The sequence below is a fragment of the Cajanus cajan genome, chromosome 7 (assembly GCF_000230855.2).
Source record: "Cajanus cajan strain Asha chromosome 7, NIPB_CcT2T_4, whole genome shotgun sequence".
NCBI lineage: Eukaryota > Viridiplantae > Streptophyta > Magnoliopsida > Fabales > Fabaceae > Cajanus > Cajanus cajan.
In genome coordinates, this window is record NC_138523.1 from 12716888 (window position 1) to 12742730 (window position 25843).

Below are 25843 nucleotides of genomic sequence, written 5' to 3' on the forward strand. Positions count from 1 at the left end.
ACACGAATTAAACAAACGTACACAACATCAACCTCCTCCTCACAGATTAAGCAACTGTGGCATTTATATAGAAGTTGACTGGAGAAGAACAAGCAGAACAGAGATGAACACACATACCCAACCTCAAACAGAGATTACAATCCACAACAAGAAGCCAACTAGTGGTTTTTAGCCTTCCATTAAATCAAAACGCAGCACAGAAACGAAAATGCAAGGAGAAGAAGGAAAACGAAATTACAAGGCAGAGAAGAGAAACGAAAATGCAATGTATTCTTCAAATGTAAATATTCAAGTTCCACAACCAGAGAAAAGACAAAAGCAAAACGAAAAAATGGAAGCTGAGCAAAACGTAAATTAACAAAGAAGGAAGCCAAAACATGAAGAAACAGCTCCAGAAAACAAAACGTAAAACCAAACACAAATGGAGGCTACTGTTCACGTAGTCACATCAGCCTTCCTTGTTAGTGGCTACCATGTCAGCCCTAACCTAGACCTAAACCTAAAACGAAATTGGGCCCCTCCACCATACAAGTCTGACCTAATAATACAATAAAATAAAATACAGATTGAAATTAAATGCTGAGGTGGAAAAATGGTGCAGTAGTGACATGGAAGATGACGTGGCAGATGACGTGGCAGCTCCACTTGAAGTCCAGAAATTAATTCCAAGCCCAAATAATTATTAAACTGCCCTGAAAATGAAATTTGGAATAATTAGATGCAGAAAATTCAAATTAGCTAAAATATGAATTACCGGTCCAATTACAGCCAAAATAGAAAACAATGCAGAATATAAGCAATTAGGCACAAATCAAAGATTAAAATAAGTACAGAAAGGCAAGAAAATAGGGGAAAATATTGACTCATCAAAGACTCACAAACACTCAAGAAAGTATAGAGAGAGAGAGAGGAGAGAAAGTTTCTTCTTGGACTAGGATAACTGAGCAATGTGTGTGGGAATATGTGCATCAGCCATGTATTTATAAGCTCCCAGAGGTTTGGAATGGTCGTTATGATTTTGGAACAAGTTATTCTCAACTAGGGTTTCAGGCCATTTTTGTGAGCTAGAATGACCCGTTCTGGATTGGGAACAAGTCATTCCCAACTAGGATTCTAGGCCATTTTAGTGTGCTGGAACAACCCGTTCTAAATTGGAAATAGGTCATTCCTAATTAGTGTTTTAGGCTATTTTAGAAGTTTGTAACAACTTGTTTTGATTTGGGAATGAGCTATTCCATGCCTAAAACCCCACCTTCGAGTCTCTGCGCTTCTTGTCGTTGTTCTGGTTCATTCTAGTGCTTTATTGGGCCTTCGAGGGTCTTCCATGTCGTTCTAGTAGTCCTTTGACAACTCAGACGAAATCTGGTGTCTACACATATAAAACATTTGTGTTTGTTATCATTAAAACATTATGACTAAGGGATCTAAAATTATTTTTTTGACCTAACAATCACCTCATTTTTTAGGATAACAAACATGTTTTTGAAAAGAAGAAATTTTTAAAGCATTGCTTTTGAAACATGTTTTATAGATCAAAGATTGCTTTTGAAAAGTGCACAAATGATATATTCTTTATTGAAAAACTTGTTGCACTTTTGTTAAAGATTGTCTTATTAGAGTAAAAATGCATGTTTAAATTAGATCGAGCATTTTAATAAGAAAATTTGATAGCATTAAATACAAAAGATGCCTTTTTAGAAGAGAGACGATAAATTAATGATATATATATATATATATATATATATATATATATATATATATATATATCAAATCAATGAGTAAGATGAAGCAAATCTGTCCATATAAGCATGAAATAATGCATGTCAAATGTGACACCCTTACAACCCCAACACATAAAGCGTAATAATGTAATTAAATTAACGAAATAAATTTTTGAACACTAGTAAAAGGGTTCACATTAAAAACCTTCACAAATGTTCTTCAATATCCAAAATAATTGAAAATGGACATTGGAAAATAAAATGTAAGAGTTTACAAATTGTTTTTAAAGTAATAAGTACAACTCCAAATCCATATAAAAATTCATGTCCTAGAAATCTTCTGCCCCGATGTTACAATATCAGAGCATACCCACAATTCAACCGTTGGCATATTCTAGATGCCACTCATAGCCGGATCTTCCTCACCTAAAACATCCACAATTGCACAGTGAGAAAAGAAAACATCTATGTGTAAAGCACACAAGGAAAAACACAACATAATCTCATCAATTATTGAAGTTTTTACAAACATATCCATACATTCTAATTCTATCAATCATGCATCATATTCACATCACAATTTCACAATCACACCAATCTATCACAAGTATTGCAATTAACACTATGCCAATGGTCACGCCACCTCAAGGTCTTGCCACTCTAGACATAAGTGATACGTATTAATTGCCTCACTCATCCCATACCATGCCAGGGGCACGCTCGTCCTTGTAGCATCACTTACTCAAGGCTCGTTCTCTCTCCCAGAGCATCATTTTTACAAATTAATCATATATTCATAGTCCTAGATACATACAGAATCACATAAGACCAATAATTCTCCAAATAGAAATAATTATAAAATTACTCATAATCCTAAGGGCTCTTTCTCTACCCAATTCTATCATGTAACTCTACATATAAATAATCCCCTTTCCCCCCACAGCTGGATAAACAACAGTTGAAACTAAAACAGAGATCTCTTGGTCTCCTCCTCTAAGTGCCCCTCGATCTTCAGAGAGTGTAGAAGGGAAAGAAGAGAATGTAGAAGAAATAAATCAGAACTGAAAGAAGTCAGAACTGAAAAAATATGATTTTAAGAGTGCTAGAGCACTCAATTTATAGGCATCAGGATTCGCGAAACGGCCCGTTTCAAATCCAGAACGGCCCATTCTAAAATCTCACGTCATGTGTAAAATTCACATCCAGAACGGCCCGTTCTCAAACCAGAACGACTCGTTCTGGGGTTTGCATTAAAACTCTCAACGGTCATATTTTGGAACGGCCCGTTCTCAATAATGTTCAAAGGCCATTCTGAAATCCGGAACATCCCAACTAAGAATCATAGGCTTTAATAGTTTGGAACGACCCGTTCCATTTTGGGAAAGGCTCGTTCCGAGCCACTAAATCACCTCCGTTTTAGTAACTTGGAAGGTCCGTTCCAATTTTGGAATGGCCCGTTCTGGGCTACTAAAACACCCCTGTGAATTACTAAATTACCCTTATTGGACTTTTGGGCCCTCGTACAGTCTATAAAAATTGGGCTGTTACAATTCTCCCCTCCTTTATGAAATTTCGTCCCCAAAGTTTTTGCAATGGTAGACTCCTCGCATCTTGCTTTCTAATTCCCATGCAACCTCACTACCTTATAGATGTACAACTCTTTCAATGTCACCAAGGAATATCTATTATCAACGAGGGTAAAGAAAATAAACTTGGTGAGTCCAACCACTATAAACCAAAAAGAATCAAATTTCGTAATCATCTTAAGCAAGCCTACAACCAAGGTTTATCTACACACCATCTCACTTCCAAATTGGAACGTCTAAAGGCTGCAAAATTCCTAAAGACTTCTAGCATACTAAACACGATTACACAATTTCCTCTACTCCTCTCTTCACCTTAGGCCACCACGCTTCTGCTGCGCCACTCTAATACATCTTAGTAGCTCCTAAATGAATGCTAAGAATACTCTTATGTCCTTCCTCTAAGATCATCTTCCTTAATTCGGGATTACTAGGCACATATATTCTATCCTCAAACCCTTAAAACACCCTCAACCTCCACTTGTAAGGGCTATCCATACCCCTACCAATTCTCTCCACTTGGTTCACTAAGAAAAGATCTAACTCCTAGGCTTCTCTAATCTCATCCATTAATTCGCTAGTTGCTTTTGACATACCCAATCCAATGCTCTTAAGGGTGAGCTTATACATCACTTATTTTTTTAACCTCCTCAATTAAATCTAACACATACATCATCAAAAACGATAGATGAATGATCATCCTACTCAAGGAATCTGTCACAATATTAGCTTTACTTCTATGACCCTCTCCAAAGATCAAACACCTAGGCATAAGTTTACTAAGTACTCATACTCGGTATCTAAATCTCACCACTCTCCTCCATCCAAGGCAAACTCTCATCCACTATCTTGTCCTATAGCCTCATGTTTTACCACCAAATGAATCATCTAATTGTGCTTCTCCAATTTCTTTCAACCATCCATTCGTTACTCGAGTCATACTTAGTTTCACACTACTAGGAGTAACTTCACAATTCAAACTTAAATCCATAGACTGAGCTAAAAGGTCCATCTCTCAAATCTTAAGTGAAGATGAATGTAAAAGTTTCCTACTCAAAGCATCGACTACTACATTGACTTTACCCAGATAAAAACTAAGATTAAAATCCTAGTCCTTAAGAAATTCCAACTATCTCTCTTGTCTTATATTCAACTCTCTCGGGTCAAATAGATATTTAAGGCTCTAATGATCACTAAATACCTCAAGCTTATAATCATACAGGTAGTGTCTCCAAATCTTAGTGTAAATATCACAACTGCTCACTCAATGTCATGGTAAGGTAATTCCGCTCATGAATTTTCAATTGCCTAGACACATAAGCTACTACCCTTCCTTCTTGCATCCATACTCCAACCAACCCATCTTAGAAGCACCACTATATACCACATAAGACTTACTAAAATCCGGTAACACTATGCGATCTTTCCTTTAGAGTTTGGAAACTATCTCACACTATCCCACACAAAGACAACAATCTTCTTAGTCAATCTAGTCAAAGGTAATGTTATCCTAGAAATTTTCTCAATAACTCTCCTATAATAATAAACTAATATAAGAAAACTCTTATCGTCACTAATTGACTTTTGGTATCTCCCACTTAAGCACAACTTCTACCTTAGGTAGATCTACGTTATATCTCTACTAGAAATTACATGGCCTAGAACATGCACCTCATACAATCAAAAATCACACTTAGATAACTAGCATAAAATTATCTGGTATATATGCTCATCCTCAACTCTAATTTGATGATACCACACCCTAAGGTCAATCTTACTAAACACATAAACACTCACTAATTGATCCATAAGGTCATCTATCCTCATATCTGTTGAGATTGGGGGAGCCTGAACTTGATGAGATCACCTCTGAAGCTTGAAGAGTTTTGATGATAACAAATGTGTGCCAAGGACAACAACAACTTAGAAGTCAAAAACAAAGTCAAAAGAAAGTGCTATGTAATAGGAAATAGTTTATAGTGTATAAACTTCTTTTGATTGAGTTTATCTTTTGTGTGTGCTGTGTGCATAAGCTAAATCTATATCTAATCTGATTAGGGAGTGTATGATGATGTGTTAAAAGGATTAAGAAGTTATTTTGAGACTTAAAACAAAGTTTTGAAAACTAACTCAAAATAATCGATTATCATTAAATATAATCGATTATTCCAGCAACAAGCAAAAAGAGATGCCTTGCTGCAATAATCGATTATTTGTGAAATAATCGATTATCCCAGAAATGACTCTCTAGAATAATCGATTATCCAGCAAAATAATCGATTAAATTGTTCTTGGTTTGTTTTCCAGAAAACCTAAAGAACAAAATAATCGATTATTCTTTAAAATAATTGATTATCTGGTTTTGAAACTTTTATAAATAGTTTGAACATTTTGAAACTTCAGAACAGAGTTAGAATTGAGAATCAAAATTAGAAAAGCGTTTTTGTGAAGTCTTTGTGACAATCTTGGAGAGTTTTCTTTGTGAATCCAAGAAGAAAAACGTTTGTGAAAAACTTTGAAAGGATTATCATCATCATCACATTCTTGAAAGGGAAGAGATTAAGATTTGCTTCTGAATTCCATGTGAATTCTTTCCTTAATTCTTTGTGAATACTTGTAAATCTTGAGAGGGTTTCTCAAGTGGTAAGGAATTCTTGTAGTGGGTTTCTACAATGGATGCTTTCTTGAGGTCAAGAAAGTGGTTATCTTGAATGTAGGAGTATATGCATGTGTGGTATGCTTGTAAACCTTCTTCATTAAGATAGTGGAAAAAATCTTGATCAGGTTATGATTGAGGACTGGATGTAGGTCACATGTGGAGTGGCTGAACCAGGATAAAAGACTTGTGCAATCTTCTCTTACCCTTATCTTTTACTTTGTGTAATATCTTGATTGTGCATTAAATAAGATTGTTCTTGATTAACATGTGTTCATGAATAATGTTGGTTTAAACTGAATTAAAGCATTACATATTGGTGTTAACTTTGAACCTCATTGTAGACCCCTAAAATTGTCCGGGTCGGAAATAAAGCTTGAAGACTCTCGAAGACTGAAGGATAATCAGCCAGAAGGACTCCTGGAAAGCCCTAGGAGGGTTCTCTGTAGGTCTAGAGGTCTTAGAATAGCTAAAAATAAGGAAGTGGAGGGAAAAAGCCCAATACGGCCGTACTGAACTTAATACGGCCGTATTGAAGCTTCAATACGGCCGTACTGAAGTCAGTACGACCGTATTGACACTTCAATACGACCGCCGCGAACTCAATACGGGCGTATTGAAATTTCTGACTTTCAATACGACCGTATTGAACTCCAATACGACCGTATTGAAGTTCAAAAATTTCGATACGGCCGTATTGGCCCTGTAGGCCGTACTGCGCCAATTCCCTATAAATATGACGTCAATTGGACGTCATTCCACACTTTTTCACTCAGTTTTGACTCCCTCCTTGAGTATTCTGGGGTTTTTGAGCAGTGTTCTGCCCTAGAAATCTCTCTGGGAGTCGATCCGACGAAGTTCTGGAATTCTGAGCACTTAGCTTGGAGATTCGAACCTAGTCGAAGGGAAATCCTCCGGATTTCCATAGTCAAAAGTTTTTAGGAAGGAGCGAGCGAGCTTGTAGAGCGAGGGAACGCCAAAAAGCTTCCCAGTTTTACTCAATATATAAAAGCACGCTTCAAGAGGTTTCTTCTTAAATCCTTCCTTTTACTGCTTTCTGTGTGCATATTTAAACTGTCATCATGTAGATAGTTAATTTATAATCGCTTATAATAAATAGGGGTAATTTAGTAATTTTACACTGTTATTTTAGAAAATAATCTGTCATAGGGAACCCGAAAGGGGCGCTGTGGGGTGCTAACACCTTCCCCACGCGTAACCGACTCCCTTACCCAACTCTGGTTGTAATGGCCAAAGTTGATTTATAAAATCAATTGCCTTATCTCTTTTTCCAATGTTTTGAGTAAAACATTGGTGGCGACTCCACGAACCCTCCTTTTACGAAAACCACTAATCCATGGAGGGTCCCGCTTGGGATTAATATGGATTGGTGAGCCTTTTAATAAAATTGTTCGTTTGACAAGGTCTCAGTTTGAGAATAAGTCATTCTAGCAATCCACTATTTTTAAACAAATAAACGAGTCCAACCATCCCTCGCGAATGCCGAAAGCCCGTTTCGGGCCGGTGGCGACAGATGGCGACTCCACTGGGGAAGCTTCGAGAGTCAGTCCCATTTAGTGACAGATTATTTTTAACAAATAATAGTTAAAATTACTTTATTACCCCTCACTTGTATGATAACATGTTTATCTATTTGGCTTTAATAACTGTTGTATTTTTAAATTTACGCAATTGTTTGAAATAAAAACTGCACACAAACCTTTGCACACAACAGTTCCCTCTATACCCGGGGGCATGAGTGATTAACCATAGGGAGTGGATGTTAGTACGGCCGGTTGTCGAATGGGTCTATAGGTGCCCGTAGACCGTTGTCGGAAAACATCACTCAAGGTGATAACCATGAACTTGAGTCCGACGGTGCGTTGGAACTTTCCATCGACCTACGACGAGAGGAATTGGGTCCCTATAATGGGGGCACCTTGGGGGCCTTTGACCAAGTGAGAACAGTTAGATCCTCCTTGAATATGCACTTTTCTGCAGGAGACCCCTACCTCGTGATTCGCTCGTGACTGTTCGCGGATGAGTGAATTGTTTGTGTAAATGCTTATGTGCAATTGTTTGTGCATTAATAACCTCGTGATAAGGTCTAAAAATAATCCCCATGCATAAAAAACCATGACATGAGAGGAAAGACCATGTGTGAAAATATAATAAAAGTGAGGAGCATGTACATCATTACCAATAAGACATCATGCGTCCTCATGAAAACATACATTTTAGGATCACCAATACCTCTTGACATGAGTGAAAGAGACCCATGACTATAGAGATTCTCCGTTGGGGAGAAATCATAGATAAAGAAGGGTGGTAAACTTCCGTCTTAAAAAGGCAGCGCCTTAAAGATGGAGGTTTATCAAGCTCATGTTAAAGAGTGTATTCATTCCATAAAATAAACTAACTAAACATTCATTTTAGAAAGTGGCTGGTCATCTCTCTGTCCTTACGCGCGCACGGAAAATCAAGAAAATGGAAGCATTGGAGGAGCAAAACAAAAAGCTCACAACCGAGCTTTCACAGCTTAAGGAGCAGATGGCGCAAATGATGGAGCTCATGCGTCATCACAACATCCATGATTCTCATCATAGTGATCATGGGTCCCATCATGAGGGAGAGGAGGAAGAGCATGAAAAAGATCCTCCAAACGCCGTACCCCTTGGGGCAGGAATTATAATAAAAGAGCCCGAGGTATCAAAGGAACAATTCCATGCCCTCGAGGATCGGCTAAGGGCTATGGAAGGGCACGACTTTGACATTAAGGATGCCGCCGACATGTGTTTAGTGAGGGACATTCAATTCCCTCCTAAATTTAAAGTGCCAGATTTCCCAAGATACGTGGGATCGACTTGCCCTAAAAGTCATCTCACCATGTATTGTCGCAAGATGGCCGCATATGCCACAAATGAAAAGCTCTTGATCCACTGCTTTCAAGAGAGCTTAGCTGAAACTGCACTTAACTGGTATATGCAGCTAGATGGAAATCTAGTACACACATGGAGGCAGTTGGCCGACGCCTTCCTCAAGCGCTACAAATACAACATCGACCTAACACCCGATAGGTCTGATCTTCAAGCCTTGAGTAAAAAGAACGATGAATCCTTCAAGGCGTACGCCCAACGTTGGAGGGAGTTGGCGGCACAGATAGAGCCCCCGCTGTCGGATAAGGAGACGGTGTCCTTATTCATCAACTCGTTGACTGGTCCCTATTACGATAAGATGATAGGGAACACAACGACACTCTTCTCGGACATCATCACCATAGGAGAAAGGGTGGAACAAGGACTTAAAAGTGGGAAGCTGGTTAAGCCTTCCCAATCATATGAAGCTAAGAAGGCCTTTGGGAAGAAGAAGGAAGGAGGAGTCAACGCTGTAACCATTGCTCCGTCTTCTTCCGCTTCGAAGTCAGGCAAATCGCAAAACAACTCTGTGAAGAAGTTTGATAGACTTCCGACCACTTATAGCGATCTCCTGCCGAAGCTAGTAGAGGCGCGTCTTATAGCTTACATTCCACCAAAGAAGGTGAATCCACCCTACCCCGATTGGTACAATCCACAAGACAAATGTCTATACCACTCGGGGGCACAAGGGCATTCAACGGAGAACTGCCGAGCTCTCAAGTATAAGGTCCAAGACCTTATCGACGCTGGGTGGGTCACTTTCGATTCGACGGCGCCCGACGTGAGCAAGAATCCTCTACCGCAGCAGGAGTAGAGAGAAGGGCAAGCCATGATAGGGCCCCTCCACATTTTTTTTTCTTTCAGGGACTCATGATCAGTACCCGAGATCATGAGGACCTTTTCATGTAAATAAAGGGTTTTGTACAGTTTTACACTCATATATCAATAAAAAGGCATTTTTCACACATTATTCTCGCATTTTTGTTCTATTCTCTCTCTCTCATTTATATTAATAAACTCTAAACCTAAACAGAACCAATAAATAATCATGTCTGTGATTGCTCGCTCTGATCGGGATCCGAAAGCCGAGGGTGAATGGGTTGAGTTGGACAGTGATGAGGAGACCATCTCTCCGGATCTGCAAAGACTGCTAGATCAAGAAGCTCGTCTACTCCAACCGAATCAAGAAGAATTGGAGACCGTGAATTTGGGGCAAGGTCAAGAATTGAAAGAGGTCAACATTGGGACCCGTATCAGTGATGGAATAAAAACGCAATTAATTCAATTATTGAGGGAATACAAGGACGTATTTGCATGGTCGTACCATGATATGCCCGGGTTGGACTCCAACATTGTCGAACACAAGTTGCCCTTAAAAGAGGGGTTTCGACCTATTAAGCAAAAGCTTCGACGAATCAAGCCCGAATGGTCCTTAAAAATTAAGGAGGAGGTGGAAAAACAATTGGACGCGGGATTTTTGGTTGTATCCCAGTATCCCGAATGGCTGGCTAACATTGTGCCAGTCGTCAAAAAGAATGGGAAAGTTAGAGTGTGTGTTGATTATAGGGATTTGAATCGTGCCAGTCCAAAGGACGATTTTCCCTTGCCACATATTGATACACTCGTGGATCACACCGCCACAAACACACTCTATTCCTTCATGGATGGATACTCGGGGTATAATCAAATCAAGATGAATATAGAAGACCGCGAGAAAACTTCTTTCATTACACCCTGGGGAACTTTCTGCTACAGGGTGATGCCCTTTGGACTTAAGAATGCGGGTGCCACCTACCAACGAGCGATGGTGACTCTATTCCACGATATGATCCACAAAGAAATTGAAGTATACGTGGATGACATGATCGCAAAGTCGAAAGACGAAATGGACCACATCCAATATTTGAGAAAATTATTCAATCGGCTTCGTAAGTATCAGCTTAAGCTAAACCCAGCTAAGTGTACTTTCGGAGTTCGGTCGGGTAAGCTTCTTGGGTTCATCGTCAGTGAAAAAGGCATAGAGGTGGACCCCGATAAAGTAAAGGCAATAATGGAAATGCCTCCTCCTAAAACTGAGAAAGAAATTAGAGGATTCCTCGGCAGGGTGAACTACGTCGCAAGGTTCATCGCACAGTTGACTGACACGTGCAAACCAATATTCAAGCTGTTGCGCAAGAATCATTCCGAAACTTGGGATGAGAATTGTCAACGAGCTTTTGACAAGATCAAACAGTGCTTGGCCAATCCACCAGTATTGGTGCCGCCTGTCGAGGGAAGGCCATTAATCCTCTATCTAACAGTGCTTGATGAGTCCATGGGAGCCGTGCTAGGGCAACAGGACGAAACTGGAAAGAAAGAACAAGCCATCTACTACCTGAGCAAAAAGTTCCTTGATTATGAAACCCGCTACACGCCATTAGAAAAGACTTGCTGTGCGTTAGCGTGGGCAACACAAAGGCTCAGGCAGTACATGATAAGGCATACTACTTGGTTGGTTTCCAAAATGGACCCAATTAAGTACGTGTTCGACAAACCAATAATCACTGGGAAGATTGCCCGATGGCAAGTGCAATTATCAGAATTTGACATCATACATGTCACACAAAAGGCCATCAAGGGTAGTACCTTAGCTGATTACCTAGCACACGGGCCGACCAATGACTATCAATCCCTTCAGGATGATTTCCCCGATGAACATGTAATGAGTATACAACATGAAGATCCTAAGGACGATGCGTGGACCATGTATTTTGATGGAGCCTCCAACATGCTTGGACAGGGGATCGGGACAGTGTTAATCTCCCCACAAGGAAAGCATATCCCTCTAACAGCAAGACTCAATTTCGACTGTACAAATAATATGGCCGAATACGAGGCTTGCGCGTTAGGAATCCAAGCGGCTATCAATAATGGTATCCTCAAACTCAAAGTCTTTGGAGATTCGGCTTTAGTCATCCATCAGCTACGAGGAGACTGGGAAGTCCGAAATCCTAAACTGATACCATATGTTGAGCATATCAAAGATTTGACACAATTCTTCCAAATTGTCATCTTTGAATACATTCCAAGGGAGGAGAATCAGTTCGCTGACGCCCTTGCTACACTATCATCGATGTTCGCCTTGGATAAGGAGCATGAAATGCCCATCATCAATATCCGGCGGCACGATAAGCAAGCGTTTTGCCTACTGATAGATGAAGCTGTTGACGATCATCCATGGTTCCATGACATCAAACAATATCTGTCAAAAGGGGAATATCCTGATATGGCCAGCGATAATGATAAAAAGCATATCCGAAGAAGGGCCATGGGATTTCTGTTGATTGGAGAAACCCTCTACAAAAAGAATTATGACTCGGTCTTGTTGAGATGTATAGACCAAGTCGAAGCTCAAAATATAATCAAAGAAATACATGAGGGGGTTTTTGGTACCCATATTCCCGGGCCTGCAATGGCTAAGAAAATCCTCAGAGCAGGATATTATTGGTCGACCATTGAAAAGGATTGTTACCAATACGTCCGGAAATGCCACAAGTGTCAAGCATATGCCGACAATATTCATGTCCCACCAACGCCACTCAATGTTCTGGCTTCACCATGGCCATTTGCAATGTGGGGCATGGATGTTATTGGACCCATCGAGCCAAAGGCATCCAATGGACATAGGTTCATCCTTGTGGCCATTGACTATTTCACCAAATGGGTAGAAGCGGCATCGTATGCTCATGTGACCCGAAAGGTGGTAACATCCTTCATCAGAAAGAATATCATATGCAGATACGGTATTCCCGATAAAATCATCACTGATAATGGATCCAATTTGAACAATAAGATGGTGGAAGAGCTGTGCAAAGAGTTCAAAATCCAGCACCATAACTCTTCCCCATATCGACCAAAGATGAATGGGGCAGTCGAGGCAGCCAATAAGAATATCAAGAAGATAGTACAAAAGATGGTTGTCTCATTCAAAGACTGGCATGAGATGCTACCCTTCGCTCTCCATGGTTATAGGACTTCAGTACGTACATCCACAGGAGCTACTCCATTCTCCCTTGTTTATGGAATGGAGGCAGTTCTGCCGGTTGAAGTCGAGATACCGTCTCTGAGAGTAATCATGGAAGCAAAACTTTCCGAGGCAGAATGGGTTCAAAGTCGATACAACCAATTGAACCTTATCGAAGAAAAACGACTGAACGCCATATGCCATGGTCAAGCCTACCAAAGGAAGATCAAAAAGGCTTTCGACAAAAAAGTCCATCCTCGAACCTACCATGAGGGAGAGCTGGTGATGAAGAAATTGCTACCAGCTCAAAAGGACAAGATCGGAAAGTGGGCCCCAAATTACGAAGGACCATATGTGGTGAAGCGAGCTTTCTCCGGAGGAGCATTGATTCTCACAGACATGGACGGAGAAGAACTTCGATACCCAGTCAACGCTGACGTGGTAAAGAAGTATTATGCTTGAAGACGTTGCTTGCATCAGCCCGCTAGGATGAAAACCCAAAAAGGGCATCCTAGGCAAAAGTTAGGGCAAAACAAAAAGCCCGCCAGTACAAGGGTACTAGGCAAAACAAAGGCAAAATTATCCCCGCTAGGACACGTCCTAGGCAAAAATTAAGGAAAAAAGAATAAGATGCAAAAAGTAAAGCAAGCAACGATCACGTGAACTGAAAACCGAAAGGCGGTTCAAGTGATAATCTTCTAGAAGCAAGCGTCTTGCAGTATCTACACTCCTGGCTCAGGCATCTCACCCGAAACAACTAGGGAAACGGGAAGAGCAGCAATTACAAATATAATTGTTTAAGCCAAAAATGTATAGCCCACCTTGGCCAGCCATTCTTCAGAAATTCCCTTTGTAAATCTTTCTGTGTAAACATTTGTGAATATCAATAAAATATCCATTTGTTTCTTTTCTTTCTTGACCTTGTGATTATGCCTTTAAAATTGATGTTTCTAAAAATTGTACGAAACTCTTAATAATCGGTCAATAAAAGAAAATTGGAGGGGTTCCTGTAAAATCCATAATCTCCTGCATAAAGGCTCACAAAAATACTCCCTCACGTCAATGACAGAAAGTCCTCCAAGAAGAAGAGGATAGGGAGAGCCACCCACTTTTCTAAATAAATGAACAAAAATAAAAATTGTATTGCATTTGTGCATCACACACATATTAGTTGCACATTCAAAGACCTTATCATGAGGCAACTACATAAAATAGAAAAATAGAAAATTGCTTGTGTATGACAGCAGCAAGCAGAATACAAAGATTCAGAAAATCAGCAGCATCATACAGAATAATTGAGCCTGGAGAGGCTTGCCGAAAGAATACTCTCAAAATAACTGAGCCTGGAGAGGCTCGCCGAAACAATACTCCTCATCCCCCACATTTCAGAATAACTGAGCCTGGAGAGGCTCGCAGAAATAATACTCCCCAAAGAAACCTCAACTCACGCTCTTGGACTCAAAATCCCCAACAAGAGCTATCAAAGCAAGATCGACGACATCCTCAATGGAAGTACGATCACCCAAGCAGAATATCCAAGTCAAAGGACTTAAACTTCCTCAGTGAAGATAGCTCTCCAACTCGAGTGTCGAGTGAGGCTAAGCCTGTAGAGGCTTCCTAAATAATACTCTGGGATACATAAGATCCCCAAATCCCCAGTCGCCTACTCAAGAGGCATCCCTGCAGAAGGAGAAAGAAAATAAAAATCAATAATCATTCCCCAAGTGGAATCTGGCTCTCAGCCCATCATTGAACGTCAAGCTGATATGCCTAACAGAAGAGGCTAATCAAAATCAACGACAATATCCCCCAGTGGATAACAGCCTACACAGAGGCAGCAAAATCAGAAAACCAAAAGAGACACCCGAACAAGGATAACCGGGATACTCCACCAACGTCGAAAGGACGTCAGCCAATCATAAGGCACCGCTCACATCAGAAAGAGCATCTTTGTGTCTGCACCCAAAGGAATCAGAAATTCCCCAGTGGGAACCAACTACGCAATGGAAAGTTGGGACACAAGAACCTATGAGTAACTGCACATCCCCTAGACGGATCCCTGCGTTATCCAGCCCTTAGTGGCACAAAATCAAAAAAACAACCGTCGAAGCAGCATCGTGGACTGTGGAGACGAAATCATCACGAATCCCTGGAAAGGAGATATTCACGCTACCCCGTCGTCACAAACACGGAGGTATGCAGCTTCCGGCTCGGGCAATGAGCGAAGCTATCTCTGGAAAAGGGGTACTCACCGCTTACCGTTGTCACAAAGGTACTTAGCTTCCGGCTCAAACAAAGAGTGAAGCTAAGCCTGGAGAGACGGTACTTACAGCTTCCAGCTTGGGCAACAAGCAAAGCAAGGCCTGGAGAGGCAAAACTCATACTGCTCACCGTCGTCACAAAGGTGCTTAGCTTCCGGCTCGAACAAAGAGTGAAGTTAAGCCTGGAGAGACGGTACTCACAGCTTCCAGCTTGGGCAACAAGCAAAGCAAGGCCTGGAGAGGCAAAACTCATACTGCTCACCGTCGTCACAAAGGTGCTTAGCTTCCGGCTCGAACAAAGAGTGAAGCTAAGCCTGGAGAGACGGTACTTACAGCTTCCAGCTTGGGCAACAAGCAAAGCAAGGCCTGGAGAGGCAAAACTCACACTGCTCACTGTCGTCCCAAAGGTGCTTGGTTTCCGGCTCGAACAAAGAGCGAGACTAAGCCTGGAGAGGCGAAACTCACACCGCTCACCGTCGTCACAAAGGTACTTAGCTTCCGGCTCGAACAAAGAGTGAAGCTAAGCCTAGAGAGGCGGTACTCAACCATCAGCGTCATCAGAGGCGCGTTGATGTCCAACTTCCAGCTCGAGCGTCGAGTGAAGTTAACCTTAGAGAAGGTAAACTCAGCTACCGAGGATGTCAAAAGCGCCGAGGTATGCACCCACCTGGAGAGGCTACTCAACATTTTTCCACCGGAAGACGCTACAAGTCAGAAGGTCGGCACAATACCCGGACAATTGGGTCAACTCCTTTACTTGTCAGCCGATACACCAAAAGGCCGTCCGACTAAGTAAAGGGGGGGGGCAGCTGTAGACCCCTAAAATTGTCCGGGTCGGAAATAAAGCTTGAAGACTCTCGAAGACTGAAGGATAATCAGCCAGAAGGACTCCTGGAAAGCCCTAGGAGGGTTCTCTGTAGGTCTAGAGGTCTTAGAATAGCTAAAAATAAGGAAGTGGAGGGAAAAAGCCCAATACGGCCGTACTGAACTTAATACGGCCGTATTGAAGCTTCAATACGGCCGTACTGAAGTCAGTACGACCGTATTGACACTTCAATACGACCGCCGCGAACTCAATACGGGCGTATTGAAATTTCTGACTTTCAATACGACCGTATTGAACTCCAATACGACCGTATTGAAGTTCAAAAATTTCGATACGGCCGTATTGGCCCTGTAGGCCGTACTGCGCCTATTCCCTATAAATATGACGTCAATTGGACGTCATTCCACACTTTTTCACTCAGTTTTGACTCCCTCCTTGAGTATTCTGGGGTTTTTGAGCAGTGTTCTGCCCTAGAAATCTCTCTGGGAGTCGATCCGACGAAGTTCTGGAATTCTGAGCACTTAGCTTGGAGATTCGAACCTAGTCGAAGGGAAATCCTCCGGATTTCCATAGTCAAAAGTTTTTAGGAAGGAGCGAGCGAGCTTGTAGAGCGAGGGAACGCCAAAAAGCTTCCCAGTTTTACTCAATATATAAAAGCACGCTTCAAGAGGTTTCTTCTTAAATCCTTCCTTTTACTGCTTTCTGTGTGCATATTTAAACTGTCATCATGTAGATAGTTAATTTATAATCGCTTATAATAAATAGGGGTAATTTAGTAATTTTACACTGTTATTTTAGAAAATAATCTGTCATAGGGAACCCGAAAGGGGCGCTGTGGGGTGCTAACACCTTCCCCACGCGTAACCGACTCCCTTACCCAACTCTGGTTGTAATGGCCAAAGTTGATTTATAAAATCAATTGCCTTATCTCTTTTTCCAATGTTTTGAGTAAAACATTGGTGGCGACTCCACGAACCCTCCTTTTACGAAAACCACTAATCCATGGAGGGTCCCGCTTGGGATTAATATGGATTGGTGAGCCTTTTAATAAAATTGTTCGTTTGACAAGGTCTCAGTTTGAGAATAAGTCATTCTAGCAATCCACTATTTTTAAACAAATAAACGAGTCCAACCATCCCTCGCGAATGCCGAAAGCCCGTTTCGGGCCGGTGGCGACAGATGGCGACTCCACTGGGGAAGCTTCGAGAGTCAGTCCCATTTAGTGACAGATTATTTTTAACAAATAATAGTTAAAATTACTTTATTACCCCTCACTTGTATGATAACATGTTTATCTATTTGGCTTTAATAACTGTTGTATTTTTAAATTTACGCAATTGTTTGAAATAAAAACTGCACACAAACCTTTGCACACAACAGTTCCCTCTATACCCGGGGGCATGAGTGATTAACCATAGGGAGTGGATGTTAGTACGGCCGGTTGTCGAATGGGTCTATAGGTGCCCGTAGACCGTTGTCGGAAAACATCACTCAAGGTGATAACCATGAACTTGAGTCCGACGGTGCGTTGGAACTTTCCATCGACCTACGACGAGAGGAATTGGGTCCCTATAATGGGGGCACCTTGGGGGCCTTTGACCAAGTGAGAACAGTTAGATCCTCCTTGAATATGCACTTTTCTGCAGGAGACCCCTACCTCGTGATTCGCTCGTGACTGTTCGCGGATGAGTGAATTGTTTGTGTAAATGCTTATGTGCAATTGTTTGTGCATTAATAACCTCGTGATAAGGTCTAAAAATAATCCCCATGCATAAAAAACCATGACATGAGAGGAAAGACCATGTGTGAAAATATAATAAAAGTGAGGAGCATGTACATCATTACCAATAAGACATCATGCGTCCTCATGAAAACATACATTTTAGGATCACCAATACCTCTTGACATGAGTGAAAGAGACCCATGACTATAGAGATTCTCCGTTGGGGAGAAATCATAGATAAAGAAGGGTGGTAAACTTCCGTCTTAAAAAGGCAGCGCCTTAAAGATGGAGGTTTATCAAGCTCATGTTAAAGAGTGTATTCATTCCATAAAATAAACTAACTAAACATTCATTTTAGAAAGTGGCTGGTCATCTCTCTGTCCTTACGCGCGCACGGAAAATCAAGAAAATGGAAGCATTGGAGGAGCAAAACAAAAAGCTCACAACCGAGCTTTCACAGCTTAAGGAGCAGATGGCGCAAATGATGGAGCTCATGCGTCATCACAACATCCATGATTCTCATCATAGTGATCATGGGTCCCATCATGAGGGAGAGGAGGAAGAGCATGAAAAAGATCCTCCAAACGCCGTACCCCTTGGGGCAGGAATTATAATAAAAGAGCCCGAGGTATCAAAGGAACAATTCCATGCCCTCGAGGATCGGCTAAGGGCTATGGAAGGGCACGACTTTGACATTAAGGATGCCGCCGACATGTGTTTAGTGAGGGACATTCAATTCCCTCCTAAATTTAAAGTGCCAGATTTCCCAAGATACGTGGGATCGACTTGCCCTAAAAGTCATCTCACCATGTATTGTCGCAAGATGGCCGCATATGCCACAAATGAAAAGCTCTTGATCCACTGCTTTCAAGAGAGCTTAGCTGAAACTGCACTTAACTGGTATATGCAGCTAGATGGAAATCTAGTACACACATGGAGGCAGTTGGCCGACGCCTTCCTCAAGCGCTACAAATACAACATCGACCTAACACCCGATAGGTCTGATCTTCAAGCCTTGAGTAAAAAGAACGATGAATCCTTCAAGGCGTACGCCCAACGTTGGAGGGAGTTGGCGGCACAGATAGAGCCCCCGCTGTCGGATAAGGAGACGGTGTCCTTATTCATCAACTCGTTGACTGGTCCCTATTACGATAAGATGATAGGGAACACAACGACACTCTTCTCGGACATCATCACCATAGGAGAAAGGGTGGAACAAGGACTTAAAAGTGGGAAGCTGGTTAAGCCTTCCCAATCATATGAAGCTAAGAAGGCCTTTGGGAAGAAGAAGGAAGGAGGAGTCAACGCTGTAACCATTGCTCCGTCTTCTTCCGCTTCGAAGTCAGGCAAATCGCAAAACAACTCTGTGAAGAAGTTTGATAGACTTCCGACCACTTATAGCGATCTCCTGCCGAAGCTAGTAGAGGCGCGTCTTATAGCTTACATTCCACCAAAGAAGGTGAATCCACCCTACCCCGATTGGTACAATCCACAAGACAAATGTCTATACCACTCGGGGGCACAAGGGCATTCAACGGAGAACTGCCGAGCTCTCAAGTATAAGGTCCAAGACCTTATCGACGCTGGGTGGGTCACTTTCGATTCGACGGCGCCCGACGTGAGCAAGAATCCTCTACCGCAGCAGGAGTAGAGAGAAGGGCAAGCCATGATAGGGCCCCTCCACATTTTTTTTTCTTTCAGGGACTCATGATCAGTACCCGAGATCATGAGGACCTTTTCATGTAAATAAAGGGTTTTGTACAGTTTTACACTCATATATCAATAAAAAGGCATTTTTCACACATTATTCTCGCATTTTTGTTCTATTCTCTCTCTCTCATTTATATTAATAAACTCTAAACCTAAACAGAACCAATAAATAATCATGTCTGTGATTGCTCGCTCTGATCGGGATCCGAAAGCCGAGGGTGAATGGGTTGAGTTGGACAGTGATGAGGAGACCATCTCTCCGGATCTGCAAAGACTGCTAGATCAAGAAGCTCGTCTACTCCAACCGAATCAAGAAGAATTGGAGACCGTGAATTTGGGGCAAGGTCAAGAATTGAAAGAGGTCAACATTGGGACCCGTATCAGTGATGGAATAAAAACGCAATTAATTCAATTATTGAGGGAATACAAGGACGTATTTGCATGGTCGTACCATGATATGCCCGGGTTGGACTCCAACATTGTCGAACACAAGTTGCCCTTAAAAGAGGGGTTTCGACCTATTAAGCAAAAGCTTCGACGAATCAAGCCCGAATGGTCCTTAAAAATTAAGGAGGAGGTGGAAAAACAATTGGACGCGGGATTTTTGGTTGTATCCCAGTATCCCGAATGGCTGGCTAACATTGTGCCAGTCGTCAAAAAGAATGGGAAAGTTAGAGTGTGTGTTGATTATAGGGATTTGAATCGTGCCAGTCCAAAGGACGATTTTCCCTTGCCACATATTGATACACTCGTGGATCACACCGCCACAAACACACTCTATTCCTTCATGGATGGATACTCGGGGTATAATCAAATCAAGATGAATATAGAAGACCGCGAGAAAACTTCTTTCATTACACCCTGGGGAACTTTCTGCTACAGGGTGATGCCCTTTGGACTTAAGAATGCGGGTGCCACCTACCAACGAGCGATGGTGACTCTATTCCACGATATGATCCACAAAGAAATTGAAGTATACGTGGATGACATGATCGCAAAGTCGAAAGACGAAATGGACCACATCCAATATTTGAGAAAATTATTCAATCGGCTTCGTAAGTATCAGCTTAAGCTAAACCCAGCTAAGTGTACTTTCGGAGTTCGGTCGGGTAAGCTTCTTGGGTTCATCGTCAGTGAAAAAGGCATAGAGGTGGACCCCGATAAAGTAAAGGCAATAATGGAAATGCCTCCTCCTAAAACTGAGAAAGAAATTAGAGGATTCCTCGGCAGGGTGAACTACGTCGCAAGGTTCATCGCACAGTTGACTGACACGTGCAAACCAATATTCAAGCTGTTGCGCAAGAATCATTCCGAAACTTGGGATGAGAATTGTCAACGAGCTTTTGACAAGATCAAACAGTGCTTGGCCAATCCACCAGTATTGGTGCCGCCTGTCGAGGGAAGGCCATTAATCCTCTATCTAACAGTGCTTGATGAGTCCATGGGAGCCGTGCTAGGGCAACAGGACGAAACTGGAAAGAAAGAACAAGCCATCTACTACCTGAGCAAAAAGTTCCTTGATTATGAAACCCGCTACACGCCATTAGAAAAGACTTGCTGTGCGTTAGCGTGGGCAACACAAAGGCTCAGGCAGTACATGATAAGGCATACTACTTGGTTGGTTTCCAAAATGGACCCAATTAAGTACGTGTTCGACAAACCAATAATCACTGGGAAGATTGCCCGATGGCAAGTGCAATTATCAGAATTTGACATCATACATGTCACACAAAAGGCCATCAAGGGTAGTACCTTAGCTGATTACCTAGCACACGGGCCGACCAATGACTATCAATCCCTTCAGGATGATTTCCCCGATGAACATGTAATGAGTATACAACATGAAGATCCTAAGGACGATGCGTGGACCATGTATTTTGATGGAGCCTCCAACATGCTTGGACAGGGGATCGGGACAGTGTTAATCTCCCCACAAGGAAAGCATATCCCTCTAACAGCAAGACTCAATTTCGACTGTACAAATAATATGGCCGAATACGAGGCTTGCGCGTTAGGAATCCAAGCGGCTATCAATAATGGTATCCTCAAACTCAAAGTCTTTGGAGATTCGGCTTTAGTCATCCATCAGCTACGAGGAGACTGGGAAGTCCGAAATCCTAAACTGATACCATATGTTGAGCATATCAAAGATTTGACACAATTCTTCCAAATTGTCATCTTTGAATACATTCCAAGGGAGGAGAATCAGTTCGCTGACGCCCTTGCTACACTATCATCGATGTTCGCCTTGGATAAGGAGCATGAAATGCCCATCATCAATATCCGGCGGCACGATAAGCAAGCGTTTTGCCTACTGATAGATGAAGCTGTTGACGATCATCCATGGTTCCATGACATCAAACAATATCTGTCAAAAGGGGAATATCCTGATATGGCCAGCGATAATGATAAAAAGCATATCCGAAGAAGGGCCATGGGATTTCTGTTGATTGGAGAAACCCTCTACAAAAAGAATTATGACTCGGTCTTGTTGAGATGTATAGACCAAGTCGAAGCTCAAAATATAATCAAAGAAATACATGAGGGGGTTTTTGGTACCCATATTCCCGGGCCTGCAATGGCTAAGAAAATCCTCAGAGCAGGATATTATTGGTCGACCATTGAAAAGGATTGTTACCAATACGTCCGGAAATGCCACAAGTGTCAAGCATATGCCGACAATATTCATGTCCCACCAACGCCACTCAATGTTCTGGCTTCACCATGGCCATTTGCAATGTGGGGCATGGATGTTATTGGACCCATCGAGCCAAAGGCATCCAATGGACATAGGTTCATCCTTGTGGCCATTGACTATTTCACCAAATGGGTAGAAGCGGCATCGTATGCTCATGTGACCCGAAAGGTGGTAACATCCTTCATCAGAAAGAATATCATATGCAGATACGGTATTCCCGATAAAATCATCACTGATAATGGATCCAATTTGAACAATAAGATGGTGGAAGAGCTGTGCAAAGAGTTCAAAATCCAGCACCATAACTCTTCCCCATATCGACCAAAGATGAATGGGGCAGTCGAGGCAGCCAATAAGAATATCAAGAAGATAGTACAAAAGATGGTTGTCTCATTCAAAGACCGGCATGAGATGCTACCCTTCGCTCTCCATGGTTATAGGACTTCAGTACGTACATCCACAGGAGCTACTCCATTCTCCCTTGTTTATGGAATGGAGGCAGTTCTGCCGGTTGAAGTCGAGATACCGTCTCTGAGAGTAATCATGGAAGCAAAACTTTCCGAGGCAGAATGGGTTCAAAGTCGATACAACCAATTGAACCTTATCGAAGAAAAACGACTGAACGCCATATGCCATGGTCAAGCCTACCAAAGGAAGATCAAAAAGGCTTTCGACAAAAAAGTCCATCCTCGAACCTACCATGAGGGAGAGCTGGTGATGAAGAAATTGCTACCAGCTCAAAAGGACAAGATCGGAAAGTGGGCCCCAAATTACGAAGGACCATATGTGGTGAAGCGAGCTTTCTCCGGAGGAGCATTGATTCTCACAGACATGGACGGAGAAGAACTTCGATACCCAGTCAACGCTGACGTGGTAAAGAAGTATTATGCTTGAAGACGTTGCTTGCATCAGCCCGCTAGGATGAAAACCCAAAAAGGGCATCCTAGGCAAAAGTTAGGGCAAAACAAAAAGCCCGCCAGTACAAGGGTACTAGGCAAAACAAAGGCAAAATTATCCCCGCTAGGACACGTCCTAGGCAAAAATTAAGGAAAAAAGAATAAGATGCAAAAAGTAAAGCAAGCAACGATCACGTGAACTGAAAACCGAAAGGCGGTTCAAGTGATAATCTTCTAGAAGCAAGCGTCTTGCAGTATCTACACTCCTGGCTCAGGCATCTCACCCGAAACAACTAGGGAAACGGGAAGAGCAGCAATTACAAATATAATTGTTTAAGCCAAAAATGTATAGCCCACCTTGGCCAGCCATTCTTCAGAAATTCCCTTTGTAAATCTTTCTGTGTAAACATTTGTGAATATCAATAAAATATCCATTTGTTTCTTTTCTTTCTTGACCTTGTGATTATGCCTTTAAAATTGATGTTTCTAAAAATTGTACGAAACTCTTAATAATCGGTCAATAAAAGAAAATTGGAGGGGTTCCTGTAAAATCCATAATCTCCTGCATAAAGGCTCACAAAAATACTCCCTCACGTCAATGACAGAAAGTCCTCCAAGAAGAAGAGGATAGGGAGAGCCACCCACTTTTCTAAATAAATGAACAAAAATAAAAATTGTATTGCATTTGTGCATCACACACATATTAGTTGCACATTCAAAGACCTTATCATGAGGCAACTACATAAAATAGAAAAATAGAAAATTGCTTGTGTATGACAGCAGCAAGCAGAATACAAAGATTCAGAAAATCAGCAGCATCATACAGAATAATTGAGCCTGGAGAGGCTTGCCGAAAGAATACTCTCAAAATAACTGAGCCTGGAGAGGCTCGCCGAAACAATACTCCTCATCCCCCACATTTCAGAATAACTGAGCCTGGAGAGGCTCGCAGAAATAATACTCCCCAAAGAAACCTCAACTCACGCTCTTGGACTCAAAATCCCCAACAAGAGCTATCAAAGCAAGATCGACGACATCCTCAATGGAAGTACGATCACCCAAGCAGAATATCCAAGTCAAAGGACTTAAACTTCCTCAGTGAAGATAGCTCTCCAACTCGAGTGTCGAGTGAGGCTAAGCCTGTAGAGGCTTCCTAAATAATACTCTGGGATACATAAGATCCCCAAATCCCCAGTCGCCTACTCAAGAGGCATCCCTGCAGAAGGAGAAAGAAAATAAAAATCAATAATCATTCCCCAAGTGGAATCTGGCTCTCAGCCCATCATTGAACGTCAAGCTGATATGCCTAACAGAAGAGGCTAATCAAAATCAACGACAATATCCCCCAGTGGATAACAGCCTACACAGAGGCAGCAAAATCAGAAAACCAAAAGAGACACCCGAACAAGGATAACCGGGATACTCCACCAACGTCGAAAGGACGTCAGCCAATCATAAGGCACCGCTCACATCAGAAAGAGCATCTTTGTGTCTGCACCCAAAGGAATCAGAAATTCCCCAGTGGGAACCAACTACGCAATGGAAAGTTGGGACACAAGAACCTATGAGTAACTGCACATCCCCTAGACGGATCCCTGCGTTATCCAGCCCTTAGTGGCACAAAATCAAAAAAACAACCGTCGAAGCAGCATCGTGGACTGTGGAGACGAAATCATCACGAATCCCTGGAAAGGAGATATTCACGCTACCCCGTCGTCACAAACACGGAGGTATGCAGCTTCCGGCTCGGGCAATGAGCGAAGCTATCTCTGGAAAAGGGGTACTCACCGCTTACCGTTGTCACAAAGGTACTTAGCTTCCGGCTCAAACAAAGAGTGAAGCTAAGCCTGGAGAGACGGTACTTACAGCTTCCAGCTTGGGCAACAAGCAAAGCAAGGCCTGGAGAGGCAAAACTCATACTGCTCACCGTCGTCACAAAGGTGCTTAGCTTCCGGCTCGAACAAAGAGTGAAGTTAAGCCTGGAGAGACGGTACTCACAGCTTCCAGCTTGGGCAACAAGCAAAGCAAGGCCTGGAGAGGCAAAACTCATACTGCTCACCGTCGTCACAAAGGTGCTTAGCTTCCGGCTCGAACAAAGAGTGAAGCTAAGCCTGGAGAGACGGTACTTACAGCTTCCAGCTTGGGCAACAAGCAAAGCAAGGCCTGGAGAGGCAAAACTCACACTGCTCACTGTCGTCCCAAAGGTGCTTGGTTTCCGGCTCGAACAAAGAGCGAGACTAAGCCTGGAGAGGCGAAACTCACACCGCTCACCGTCGTCACAAAGGTACTTAGCTTCCGGCTCGAACAAAGAGTGAAGCTAAGCCTAGAGAGGCGGTACTCAACCATCAGCGTCATCAGAGGCGCGTTGATGTCCAACTTCCAGCTCGAGCGTCGAGTGAAGTTAACCTTAGAGAAGGTAAACTCAGCTACCGAGGATGTCAAAAGCGCCGAGGTATGCACCCACCTGGAGAGGCTACTCAACATTTTTCCACCGGAAGACGCTACAAGTCAGAAGGTCGGCACAATACCCGGACAATTGGGTCAACTCCTTTACTTGTCAGCCGATACACCAAAAGGCCGTCCGACTAAGTAAAGGGGGGGGGCAGCTGTAGACCCCTAAAATTGTCCGGGTCGGAAATAAAGCTTGAAGACTCTCGAAGACTGAAGGATAATCAGCCAGAAGGACTCCTGGAAAGCCCTAGGAGGGTTCTCTGTAGGTCTAGAGGTCTTAGAATAGCTAAAAATAAGGAAGTGGAGGGAAAAAGCCCAATACGGCCGTACTGAACTTAATACGGCCGTATTGAAGCTTCAATACGGCCGTACTGAAGTCAGTACGACCGTATTGACACTT